The sequence below is a fragment of the Saccopteryx leptura genome, chromosome 10 (assembly GCF_036850995.1).
Source record: "Saccopteryx leptura isolate mSacLep1 chromosome 10, mSacLep1_pri_phased_curated, whole genome shotgun sequence".
NCBI lineage: Eukaryota > Metazoa > Chordata > Mammalia > Chiroptera > Emballonuridae > Saccopteryx > Saccopteryx leptura.
In genome coordinates this window covers 65,684,364-65,697,530 of record NC_089512.1, presented here as the reverse complement: position 1 = coordinate 65,697,530, position 13,167 = coordinate 65,684,364, and the positions used below count along the sequence as shown (strand labels likewise).

General features: G+C 40.2%; 1 protein-coding gene and 1 long non-coding RNA gene across 16 annotated transcripts in view; one reads left to right on the top strand and one right to left on the bottom strand.

Moving 5' to 3' along the window:
* The window catches only part of LOC136382463 (uncharacterized), a 44,494-nt gene extending 36,028 nt beyond the window's left edge, over positions 1 to 8,466 (top strand). Inside the window, exon 3 of the long non-coding RNA XR_010747237.1 lies at positions 7,763 to 8,466. This is a non-coding gene — a long non-coding RNA (uncharacterized lncRNA). The remainder of the gene's footprint in view (positions 1 to 7,762) is intronic.
* Positions 1 to 13,167, bottom strand: part of FOXP1 (forkhead box P1) — a 650,161-nt gene that overhangs the window by 337,076 nt on the left and 299,918 nt on the right. The gene's annotated exons all lie outside the window — the stretch shown is intronic.

Sequence of the window (13,167 nt, the reverse complement as noted above, 5' to 3'; positions counted from 1 at the left end):
AGCAGTGAATAAATGACTTGAGTGGTCACTTGGACCGCCAACTTCAAATCCAAGCTATCTCACATAGTAATGATGTGACCTTGGGCACAGTGGATGAAAGGCTGACCTCCTCTCTGGGCTGTCTCCTTTATTTGGGGAAAACAGTAACACATACTTAACAACCAGGTCTTTCTGAAGTTTAAATGTAATTATACATAAGGGCACTCAGTCCAGTGCCTGACACATAGCAAACATTCAATAATTAGCTATCATTATCACCAGCGACTATTATTTTGTTTCTCACTGTAAAAAAAAAGGCCTAAATTGCAAAATAATAGGTTTTATCTCTCATGTTCTCCCAGCCTTTTCCCTGTATGAGCACAGAGCCCTACACATTATGCTAAACAAAGATGCCCATGGCATCTCACTGCCAAGCTGGTATCCCACAGAAAACACCCAGACTGCCTCCATCTTGGTTTTTACAAAAGCTGATCTGGAGAGCAATCCAATTAAACAAATTCCCAACAAATAAAATGATAATTAAATACTCAATTGTCATTAAATCTCTTGTAAACATTTAATGATGCCTTTATTACTACTGACAGAGATATGAATTGGTACCATTCTTCTAGAAAACAGTTTGGGAACACATATAAAATTTCACAGTATATCAAATATATATCAATTTCTATCTATCTATCTAGCTTCCTACCTACCTACCTACCTACTTACCTATCCATCTAAATTTCAATGACATATACCTTTGCACCCAGAATTTTTCATCCTGGTAATTTGCCCTAAGTCAATGTTTCTCAATTGGATTGAATTTGCCCCTTCAGGGGACACACGGCAATGTCTGAGGAAATTTTCGTTTGCTATCCATATGGTGGGAGGGCGAGTGCTAGTGGTATCGAGTAGATGGAGACCAGGGATGCTGCTGAACACCCTTCAAGGCACAGCAGTCTCCCACAACAAGGATTTACTCAGTCTCACCGTCAACAGCCCTATCCTGATGAAATAATCGACAGGCTTCCCAAGAAGAATACACAACCCTGTTCACTAAATGGTTGTACCCCCTTGTACCCCTTGTACATCCAACAGAGTGGCACTAGTTATATCTACACACAGCTATATGATAATAATAATGTTGCCATACATTAATTGTTACTGAAAGAAATTGGCATATATTTTTACATTTCAAAAAAAGTAGAAAATGTTTTGCATAAGCCCATTAAAACTGTCAAACTCAATGGCCAAATTAAAACATACTGTAAACTACAATTGTAGCCTAAAATTTTCTAGTAGATAACATTTTGATAAGTAAAATGAAACAAATAAAATTAATCTTAATAGTATGTTTGATTTAATCCAATATATCTAAAATATTATCATTTCAACCTGTAATCAATAGATAACCTTAATATTTTACAGTCTTTTTTCCCCCAAGTCTTGGATGGATTTGACACTTACAGCAAATGTCACTTCAGACAAGCCACACGTCAGCTTCTCAATGCCTGCTGGTGCTGCCAGTTACCACTCCGGACAGCCCAGAGCTTCAGGGCAGAAAAACGGCAGAGACAGAGATGTTAGGAAGAGCTGCCTCCAAAATGGCCCAGGGGGAACGAATCTGAAGTATGTTGACTTCTTATTTATGCTCTCCTTACTGTTTGTTTTTACTATGAGAATTCTCATGTATAAGTAAAGAAAAATCAAATTTCATTTTGAAAGAATGGAGAAGGTTGCATACTGGACTTCATAAACATATATGAGACATTTCTCCAGATCACTTCCTACATCCTTGTTGAAAATGACAGATTCTGGAGTTTTCAGAGGAAGAACTTGCTGCCACCTCCCATGTGCACACATGCACGCATAACAGTGGGGTGAAGGCCAATCCGGGTAGTGTCCCCCAAATAGCCAATCCCCTGCTCACTCAAAACACATCTGAGTAGTGGAAAAGGGCCATCTTTACTTTCTCCCAGATAAACAGAAATTCTCACCCACTGTCCTGTGAACCAACCAACCTCCCTCCTTCTGTCTCTGTCTGTCTCTCTCTGGCCTTGGACATGGTGAATACTGAATGCAACTTCTCCCTACATTCCTCAACGTGGACTGCAGGGGATGTGAGCCTAATGCTTGCTCCGTTAACATAGTCTCTGTGTAAGTTCTACAACAAGATAATGGCACAGCCAATGAAACTCATGCACAGCCCTGGAAAAACTCTTCATACTACATATTTCAGTCACGTGGTTTAACTTTTAAAAAGCTTGTGAGCCCAGGTCTCCCTGCCTGAACTCAGGAGCATGCAAATGTCAACAGTCCAGCCTTTTACAATTTTAGCACTGGAATCTGGGCTCTAAATGGCCAAGAGGCTATTTCAAATTCCTAAAAATGAGCCAAGTTGACCCCTCTGGATGGTCCTACGCTCTACCTTTTGATGGCAGGTGGGTGATGAGCAGAAGAGGAAGATAATTAAAGAATATAATATTATCCTTAAACATCCAGTTACCATTTCCTTAAAGTTCTTTTGTTTTGTTCTTCTATTTGGGCCAGAGGATGGTAACAGGATGTCCATGACTTTTATTTCCACTAGGTTCTTCTTAATAAAAACAGCCATTTAAAATATTTTCAATATCTTTAAAATTAATTAAGAGTAAAAATTATGAATGTCCTTGAAAAATTACTACATTCCATGCACTGTGCTAATAATAAAAGAAAGCTAATACTACTGAGCGACCATTCCTGACACTTGCTATAAATGAAGAAATGCTTGGAGCAGTTTATACTGAAAGAAGTCCTACACTACTCCAAAGGGGGGAGAATAACTTAGTCACTATTATTTTAGATGACAAAAGAAAACAGTTGAAGAAATCGGATGCCCTGGCCTGTTGGCTCAGGGGTAGAATGTCAGCCCAGCATGTGGAAGTCCCGGGTTCAATTCCAGTTCAGAGCATAGAGGAGAAGCGACCATCTGCTTCTCCCCATCCCCTCTATCTCTCTCTCTTCCCCTTCCACAGCCATGACTCAAATGGTTCAAGCAAAGTTGGCCCTGGGCACTGAGGATGGCTACATGGCCTCCCCTCAGGTGCTAAAATAGCTGGGTTGCCAAGCAACCAAGTAACAGCCACAGATAGAGCATTGCCCCATAGGTGGTTGCCAGGTGGATCATGGTCAGGGTGCATGTAGGAATCTGTCTCTGCCTCCACGCTTCTCACTTAAGAGAAAAGAAAAGAATTCAGATCAGAAAAGAATAATGCCTAGAGTCTAGAAAGTTTGCAATCAAAGTAAATGGAAACCGTACCTCTCATTATTCTGGAAAGCACATGCAAGTTAATACCAGAGTGTAACTTTATGCTCCTCAGATTAGTTTTAATATTACTTTAAAGTTGAGGGAGTTGGTTGTTTCCATGTCTTGGCCACTGTGAACAATGCTGCAATGAACATGGGGCTGCATGTGTCTTTACATATCAATATCTCTGAGTTTTGGGGGTATATACCCAGTAGAGGGATTGCTGGGTCATATGGAAGTTCTATTCTTAATTTTTTGAGAAACCACCATACTTTCTTCCATAATGGTTGTACTACTTTACATTCCCACCAACAGTGTATGAGGGTTCCTTTTTCTCCACAGCCTCTCCAACACTTGTTATTACCTGTCTTGTTGATAATAGCTAATCTAACAGGCGTGAGGTGGTATCTCATTGCAGTTTTGATTTGCATTTCTCTAATAGCTAGTGAAAATGAGCATCTTTTCATATATCTGTTGGCCATTTATATTTCTTCCTGGGAGAAGTGTCTGTTCATGTCCTCTTCCCATTTTTTTATTGGTTGTTTGCTTGTTTATTGTTGAGTCCTTCAACAGATGATTGGATAAAGAAGATGTGGTACATATATACTATGGAATACTACTCAGCCATAAGAAATGATGACATAGGATCATTTATGACAACATGGATGGACCTTGATAACATTATACTGAATGAAATAAGTAGATCAGAAAAAACTAAGAACTGTATGATTCCATACATAGGTGGGACACAAAATTGAGACTCATGAGCATGGACAAGAGTGTGGTGGTTACCAGGGGGAGGGGAAGAGAAGAGAGGGAGGTAGTCGGGGGAGCAGCGGGGCATAAAGAAAACCAAATAGAAGGTGACAGAAGACAATTTGACTTTAGGTGATGGGTATACAACATAGTCAAATGTCAAAATTATCTGGAGATGTTTTCTCTGAATCTATGTTATCTAATTTATCAATGTCACCTGGTTAAAATTGTCTAAATAAAATTTTTAAAAAAATAAAAAATAAACATAAAAGAAAAATGAGATAAAAACAAAGTTGAGGGAATTGGGTGACAATCTAAAATCACAACATCATGTATAAAACTAATTCAAGAGATTGTGAAACCGGAAGAAATCTAAAGACCCACTGCTGCATGAATAACACAATAGAGGTCACCAAAGTATATTAAAAACATGATTTATATATATTATGTATTAATTTGGAAAAATACTTAGGATATTTTAATGTTAAAGCAGTAAACAAAACAGTTTATACAGTATAATCGGTATTTACAAATATTGGCAAGCTACAGATAAAAATGTTGAACTGTTTAGGTGAGGCCACCAATGAATTTTTTCTTGCCTTACTGGTGGTAGCACAGTGGACAGAGTGTCAACCTGGGACACTGAGGTGCCATGTTCAAAAGCCCGAGGTTGCCTGCTTGACTGTGAGGTCATCCGCTTGAGTGCAGGCTTGCCAGCTTGAGCACGGGGACATTGACATAACACCAAGGTCGCTGGCTTGAACAAGAGGTCACTGGCTTGGCCTGGCCTGTGGTGGCGCAGTGGATAAAGCGTCGACCTGGAGTGCTGAGGTTGCCAGTTTGAAACCCTGGGCTTGCCTGGTCAAGGCATATATGAGAAGCAACTACTATGAGTTGATGCTTCCTGCTTCTCCTCTCACTCCTTCTGTCTCTCCCTCTCTCTCCTCTCTCTAAAAATCAATAAATAAAATAAAGCGGTCACTGGTTTGGCTTGAGCCCTTCCCCCCATCAATGCACATATGAGAAGCAATCAATGAACAACTAAGGTGACACAACTATGAGTTGATGCTTCTCATCTCCTCCCCCCCAAAAAAAAAGAACAAAGAATTATTATTCATACATTTTCTTACTACACTTTCAGGCTATCCTCATTTCTTCTAAGAACATCTTATACTGACACATCTGAAAAACACATGTGCACGCTCTGTCTCAGATAGAGTGCTCTGCCCTCAGGCCCTGCTCCTTCAATGGTACTCATCCAAACTGGGGACAACGCATGTTTTCGTCATTTTACTTACAATTTTCTAGATGCTTGAAAATTTGGGACCAGCCTTAGAAGTCTCAAAAATGTTCAATTATGTTTCAGAACTTTTGAATAAGCTAGTCTTTGATGCTCTTAGTTAATCTGAAAGATGGATGAACCCATCAAAGACTACCTATATTAGTATAGGGTAGAGGTGATAGACTGACATATGGCTTAGGCACAAACTAGCACTTTACTAATCTAGAGACTATGTTAACCATACCAAACTGTGATGTATTTTAGATGATTAAAAATAACATTTTAGGCCCTGGCCGGTTGGCTCAGTGGTAGAGCGTTGGCCTGGCGTGCAGAAGTCCCGGGTTCGATTCCCGGCCAGGGCACACAGGAGAAGTACCCATCTGCTTCTCCACCCCTCCCCCTCTCCTTCCTCTCTGTCTCTCTCTTCCCCTCCCTCAGCGAGGCTCCATTGGAGCAAAGATGGCCCGGGCGCTGGGGATGGCTCCTTGGCTTCTGCCCCAGGCACTAGAGTGGCTCTGGTCGCAACAGAGCGACGCCCCAGAGGGGCAGAGCATCGCCCCCTGGTGGGCGTGCCGGGTGGATCCCGGTCGGGCGCATGTGGGAGTCTGTCTGATTTTCCAGCTTCAGAAAAATACAAAAAAATAATAATAATAATAATAACATTTTAAATTAGAGATGCAAGTATATCCCCCTTTTCCCTTGTCTTTGGTTTAAACTTAATAGCTAAACCATCAGATGAGAGATTGAGTCAAAAGGGACAAAATTCAAAAATTCCATTATGTAGCAGTGAGTTTTTATCTGATCACTTTCTACAGGCTGCATTACGACGCAAACATCACAGTTAGCCCTGACCACGTGGGGCTGCACAGGGTGGAAGCACATGTGATGACCTTAGTGGGCACGATTCCTGGAAAAATCATTCAAAATGCCTAATTTCCATAAGCAGACGGTAGTTGTGCAAAGCCACTGTATGTTACAAGAGTGAGATTCAAATATTTTTGACTCTTGGTATGATTAAATATGACTTCCATGTTGACAAACCCAATGGTCAGTTCTTTGTCACCATTGCTCTTGACCCCTTGGCAGCATTTCATACAGCTGACAATGCTTTCCTCCTTTAAACTGTGTCCTCAACAGGCATCTGGCTCACCACCATCCCTGAGTCGTGCTTCCATCTTTGACCTCTCTGTCTCAGCATCCTGTGAACAAATCTCACAATGGTGTTGCATTCAGAACCCACACCTCGGAGCCCTTCTCTTCTTTGTCTACGCCATTGCTTTTCATGAGCTCATCCACTTTCGTGCCTTTACACATCACCTACTTGCTTATAAATCCTCAAGTTATAGCCCTAGCTAGGACATGTCTAGAACCACATATCCAAACACCCACCTGACATCTCCATCAACAGTTCAAACTCACACATCTACACTGTGCTCCTGGTTTCCCTGCTTCACTCATCCAGGCTTGACAAAGTACCTTGGCTTAACCAAACTTTAGTGATGCTCCGAACCCCACCTGTGCACTTCCTTGTAAAAGCTAATTTTAACAAAAACCCTACTAAGTTCAAACCAAAGCCCACCACCGTATCTGGTCACCCTCGTGTGATTGGATTCATCTTCCACCACCACTCAGATGGTACCTGTTCACCCTGGACTGTCTTAACAAAGAATCCTATTAGATCTAGTTAGCCAGGACTTTCCCCTTATCCCTCATAATTTCCTCTTAATAATTTTCCAGCCCTGGCCAGTTGGCTCAGTGGTAGAGCGTCGGCCTGGCGTGCAGAAGTCCCGGGTTCGATTCCCGGGCCAGGGCACACAGGAGAGGCACCCATCTGCTTCTCCACCCCTCCCCCTCTCCTTCCTCTCTGTCTGTCTCTTCCTCTCCCGCAGCCGAGGCTCCATTGGAGCAAAGATGGCCCGGGCGCTGGGGATGGCTCCTTGGCCTCTGCCCCAGGCGCTAGAGTGGCTCTGGTCGCGGCAGAGCGACGCCCCAGAGGGGCAGAGCATCGCCCCCTGGTGGGCAGAGTGTCGCCCCCTGGTGGGCGTGCGGGTGGATCCCGGTTGGGCGCATGTGGGAGTCTGTCTGACTGTCTCTCCCCGTTTCCAGCTTCAGAAAAAAAAATAAAAAAATTAAAAAAGAAAAAAATAATAATTTTCCATCCACTGATTTCCATCAATCCCGCTCCTTGGCTGTGAATGCCCTTGTGACCAGGCTGTGTTCAGAGCTGGCTCAATCTGTCTCTCACATAAAAAATCTCACTGCAGGGTTCCCTGCACCTACTGTGATGGTCCTGAATAAAATCTGCTTTACTGTATTTAACAAGTGAATTCTTTTACCCCCTCAAACCGCCCCCCCCAACAAGATTCCCTATTCCCGTTACTGGCAGCTCCACCCTTCCAGCAGCTACTACAACAGAAAACCTGTCTTCTACCTGACTCTTCTCTTTCCACCCACAGCAATCCACCAGGATAAAGATCTTGGGAACCCTCCATTATGCAACTCTTCCAAACTCCACATCGATTCCCCCAAGAAGTCCTTTGGCTCCACCTTCAAATGAATTCCTGATCTAACAACGTCTCATCATTTCCACCACTATCCGGATCCCCGCCATCACCCTCCCTCCTTAGGTTATTCCAGTGGCCTCCTGAAGAGCCTTCCTGCCTACTGTCTCACCCACCCAGTCTATTTGCAAAACAGCTTTCAGAGTGATGCACTTAAAGCATGAGTCAGATTATGTCCCACTTCAAAGCCCATCAATGTCTCCATATTTCACTAAAAGACTCTTCTACTACTCTCCCACTTGCTGCCTGCTTTGGCCAGACTGGCTAACTTGCTTTCTTTGCAATATGCCAAATCTCTGTTCAAATGTCTGTGTCACTGACTATTTGCAGTTGCAATACCTTCCCTCTGGCAATTTAACCTCCTGTACCCTTCTCTCTTTTCTCCACAGCACCTATCATTTCATATTTATTTAGTGTATTTTCCTGCCAGTCCCCACCCGACAGAGCCATGAGTAGAGGGCTTGTAGCTGTCACTCACTGCTATATTCCCCATGATCTCAGCAAGATGCCTAAAAGAAATACAATGCTTGTCATATATGTAATTTTAACCACACGGTAAAAAGTAAACAAAAACAATTAAAATTAATTGAAACAATTTATTTTATTTAACCCAATATAGACAAAATGTAATCATTTCAACGTATAATCAATAAAAAATAATCATTCAAATGTCTCACATTTTTTTTCCCACACATCTTTGAAACTGCGGATTTTACACTTATAGCACATATAAGTTTTGGCTAGCTACATGTCAAGTGCAGATAGCCACAGGTGCCTAGTGGTTTCCATATTGACAGTATATTCTACTGTATTGTATGTTTATTCAATTATTTAAAAAAATATTGGGCCAGGTGACTCACTGAATAGAGTGTTGTCCCAGTGTGCAAGCTCGCATGTTCAATCCCTGGTCATGTAGGGCACATGTGAGAAGCAACCAATGAGTGTACAACTAAATAGAACACGTACGTGGAACAATGGGTGGTTTCTCTCTCTCTCTCTCTCTCTCTCTCTCTCTCTTTCTGTGTTCTCTCTCTCACTCTCTCTCTTCCTCCCCCCCCCCTTTTTTTTATCTCTCTCCCCCTTCCTCTTTCTCTCTACTTCTCAAATAAGTGGAAAAAATTTAAAAACTTCTTGGGCACAGCCCACTAAATTGAGCTCCTAACCCACCAAAGGGTCCCAATGCCCACTTTGAAAATCACTGTTCTAAATAAACTTTATGCAATCTGTAATGCATGGATTTTAGGACACTTCCTCTGGCTTCTAGGGACTGCTCAGGATCCTTTAAAGCAGGGGTAGTCAACCTTTTTATACCTACCGCCCACTTTTGTATCTCTGTTAGTAGTAAAATTTTCTAACCGCCCACCAGTTCCACAATAATGGTGATTTATAAAGTAGGGAAGTAACTTTACTTTATAAAATTTATAAAGCAGAGTAACAGCAAGTTAAAGCATATAATAATAATTACTTACCAAGTACTTTGTGTTGGATTTTCGCTAAGTTTGGCAGAATAAATCTCTATAAAACAACTTACTATAGTTAAATCTATCTTTTTATTTATACTTTGGTTGCTCCGCTACCGCCCACCATGAAAGCTGGAACGCCCACTAGTGGGCAGTAGGGACCAGGTTGACTACCACTGCTTTAAAGGAAAATAAATAGACTTCCCAAGGAAAGAGGCCTTAACAGGCAGGGCAAGGAATGAAAGACCCATGACAATTGCTGACTGAAATCACCATGGTCCATCCAATGGAGCAAGACTTCTATTAATTAAACATTGCTTTAAAATAACTCATTGCACTGTCAGATAATAAACAAAATATCTAATTACCTATAATTATATGTTACATACATGCTAATATAAAAAATTAAAGGGAAAATTTGCACAATTTTCACTCTACAAAAAGAGAGCATTTGAATTGAGTAGAAAGACATTAAATTTATTGTTTTTTTTCCCCCACCCAATGCAAAGGTCATGGAAGTACAACAGTTTAGCTCAAAAAAAGAGATGGACCAACAACTAACCCTCATTTCCCATTTTTCAAAATGGGACCGACTTATGAACAGTCTTTTTAAAAGATACCATAAACTCGCCTGACCTGTGGTGGCGCTGTGGGTGAAGCGTTGACCTGGAATGCTGAGGTTGCTGGTTCGAAACCCTGGGCTTGCCTGGTCAAGGCACATATGGGAGTTGATGCTTCCCTGCTTTTCTCTCCCCCCCCCCCCGCCCTGTCCACCTCTCTAAAATGAATAAATTTTAAAAAAAGATACCATAAACTTCAACTCCAAACAGCCCTAGGAAGAAAGTGTCAACTTTTCAAATGGCCTCAAAATAAGGATTCTACCATCAATATAGCATCCGCTATTTTAAGGTTCTGGATGTTACTGGATATAAGGGGTCATGTAGTCAAGGCCACCTAGATGTGTTACCCTAAACAAGTTATTGTAATTGGAGAGTTAGTCTCCAAATTTCTTCTTGAGGTTTTTGAATTACAAAAAAGGACAATACTTCTGCATCTCTGTTAAGCTGTTAAATGTCACCTAAGCTGAAAACCTCTAGATAAGATGGTTCAAGGTGCATCTTATGTAGTTGGAATATTTGTGCCCCTAGAAAATGAAAGAGCAAAAACATCATTTTGAAAAAATAAATAAACCCATGTGTTAGTTTTATAGTTTTGATTGGTGATTGTACAAAATCTATCTACTTGATATTGTAATTGCTGCAAATACTGTCTTTACTACTAAGTCTGCCTTCATGTAAATTTCAACAAGTGACTTCTGCTTGAAAAAGAACTCTATTGAGCATATTTCTCTGGAAATTAATATTTAAATTTTTTTCTTTGAAACTAATGTTCAGGAGAGACAGTTCTTGTTTACAGAGTAACTTAGTATATAGCATTATGGTTAACAATGTTTAAATACAGCTAACTTAAAATGCAAACATTTAAATTCTAAAGTTTAACAGTTAGAAGGCTAAGTCAGTTCCATAGAAATATACCGTAAACAACATGAAAACTGTAAGACACCCCCCCCTTCCATCCCTTATGAGAATACTTCAGGCCACCATTTTGGATTTAGGACTAAGAACACATACAACTCTGAGGTTTTAAAACAGTTAAAAATCGAAAAGCTTTGGATGAACCTTGAAAACATTATGCTAAGTGGAAGAAATGCGTCACAAAAGACCACATAACACATGATTCAATTACTGTGAAACTTCCAGAATAAGTCTATACAGACAGAAAGAAGATTAGACAGAAAGAAGCTATGTTAAGGGACTGACTGCTAATGTGTATGGGGTCTCTTTCTGGTGTAATAAATGTTCTAAAAGTAGACTGTGGGGATGGCTGTAAATTCTGTGACTATACTATAAAAATAATTACACAGTATACTTTACTGGGGTAAATTATATTGTGTGTGAATTATACATCAATAAAGCTATTACCCAAAAAATGAACATGCCTGATAACATTCACAACAGCATTGGCATGAAAATATAAGAAAATCAAGTTAAGTCAACATAGCTTCCATTTAATGCTATAATACATGAATCCCTGATACTCTGGTCTCCCTGTTATAGAACATTCTCATAGCAACCAATATCTGCCCTTCCAAACACCTGTCATCATCATTCCCAGTGTCTGTCTTCCTCTCTACAATATAAACCCTATGAAGACTGGGGTAATAGATGATGTGCTTCCAACATAGTGCTATGATCCCAGCAACCTGGCACACATCATCAACACATATCTGCAGTACAGACTAATGTATGTATGTATGTATGCATGTATGTATAGTCATATGTAGGTATGAATGAATGAATGAATGAATGAAATTACTGGATTAGGGCAATTTAACTGATCAAGTTATGTTCTGTCCCCTTAAATCTGTTCTCCAATTCTCCCACACATGTGGCCACCCAGGTAGCCCCTGCAGCTTCTTGTGACCATATGACCATACTCTTACCAATTAAATGTCAATGGATATAAATGTATCCAATTTTTAATCATTTGCTTCAAAGGAATTCTTATGCTTGGATTTCACTGTGCTTCAACCATGTAGACAAGGACAAAGTAGGAGAGTATAGGAGGGAAAGAAACTGCCCAGTCAAGCTAGGCAGACAAACTGTTACATCAGAGAAAAGTAAACATGCATTTTATTTAAACCACTATATGTTGAGGTCTCTATGCTGTATCAGCTTAGTCTTTACCTGGACTGTCACACCCAGCATGGGTGTGTGTGTGTGTTGTGCACACGCATGCACCAAAAGGCTCTGGGGAAGCAATGACAGCTCAATGAAGACCCTCTCTTCCAGTGTATTTATAACAATTTAGTGAATTAATAGCCACATAATTCAAATGCTGAATGTTATAAAGAGGTCATTTTTTAATGGATTTAACTCAAAATATTTTAATTATATAAATATTTACATTGCATACACATACATTTTCCAAAGAACCAACAAATATATTTCAAACAGCTGAATTACCAATTTTAGCTTTTTTGTAACAAAGAAATAATTTTTAATATGTAAGACACAATGAGAAGAGTCTACAAGGATGGATTATAACTCCTAGATCTATCAAGAACAACAAAAATACCTCAAATGAGGCATGGGAGAAAAACTGCAATGATTACACATTTTTTTAGATTGTTTAACTTTTTCTCAAATAGGTTGATTATTAAAAAAAAATCATCAGGTAAAATGTGAAGTTTGAAAATGCCTGATATTTGAAAACAGCTATTTGATTGCAATCTATATGATCTTGACTATTATCACTGACTCCCAGTGCCATTCAGAACTAAATACAAGATGATGACTTTTACAGATTGGATTTGAATTTGAAGCAGAAATGCATGTGGGTAAACAGGGAGAAACTGCCACACAAATGGAGGAAGCCCTGACAGAAGGGCATCACAGCAATCACAATCAGACTGACCTCAGCAAGTCGTCACTTCACCTACAGTCTTGACATTCTAGATGACCATGGGTACTACTCATCACCTGTGGGGCCACTTTCCCAGACTGTCAAGTGGGGATGATAATAATTGCCAACAATCTCTCAGGCAACTAGACACATTTTATACAATGCTCAGATCTACTTGGAAGAAAACTGTTATACCACTAAAGTATGAAGACTGTTATTTATGATTCTATAGACCTTTGTAACTAAATTTGAAAAATGGCTTCATGTGGTTTCCTGAATTTGCCTGACCACTTTTAGGCACATAACCAGTCGTTCCCATAATGCCAATGGAAGCATATTTATTTGCATCTATGCTGACAGTTAATGATTCCCAGA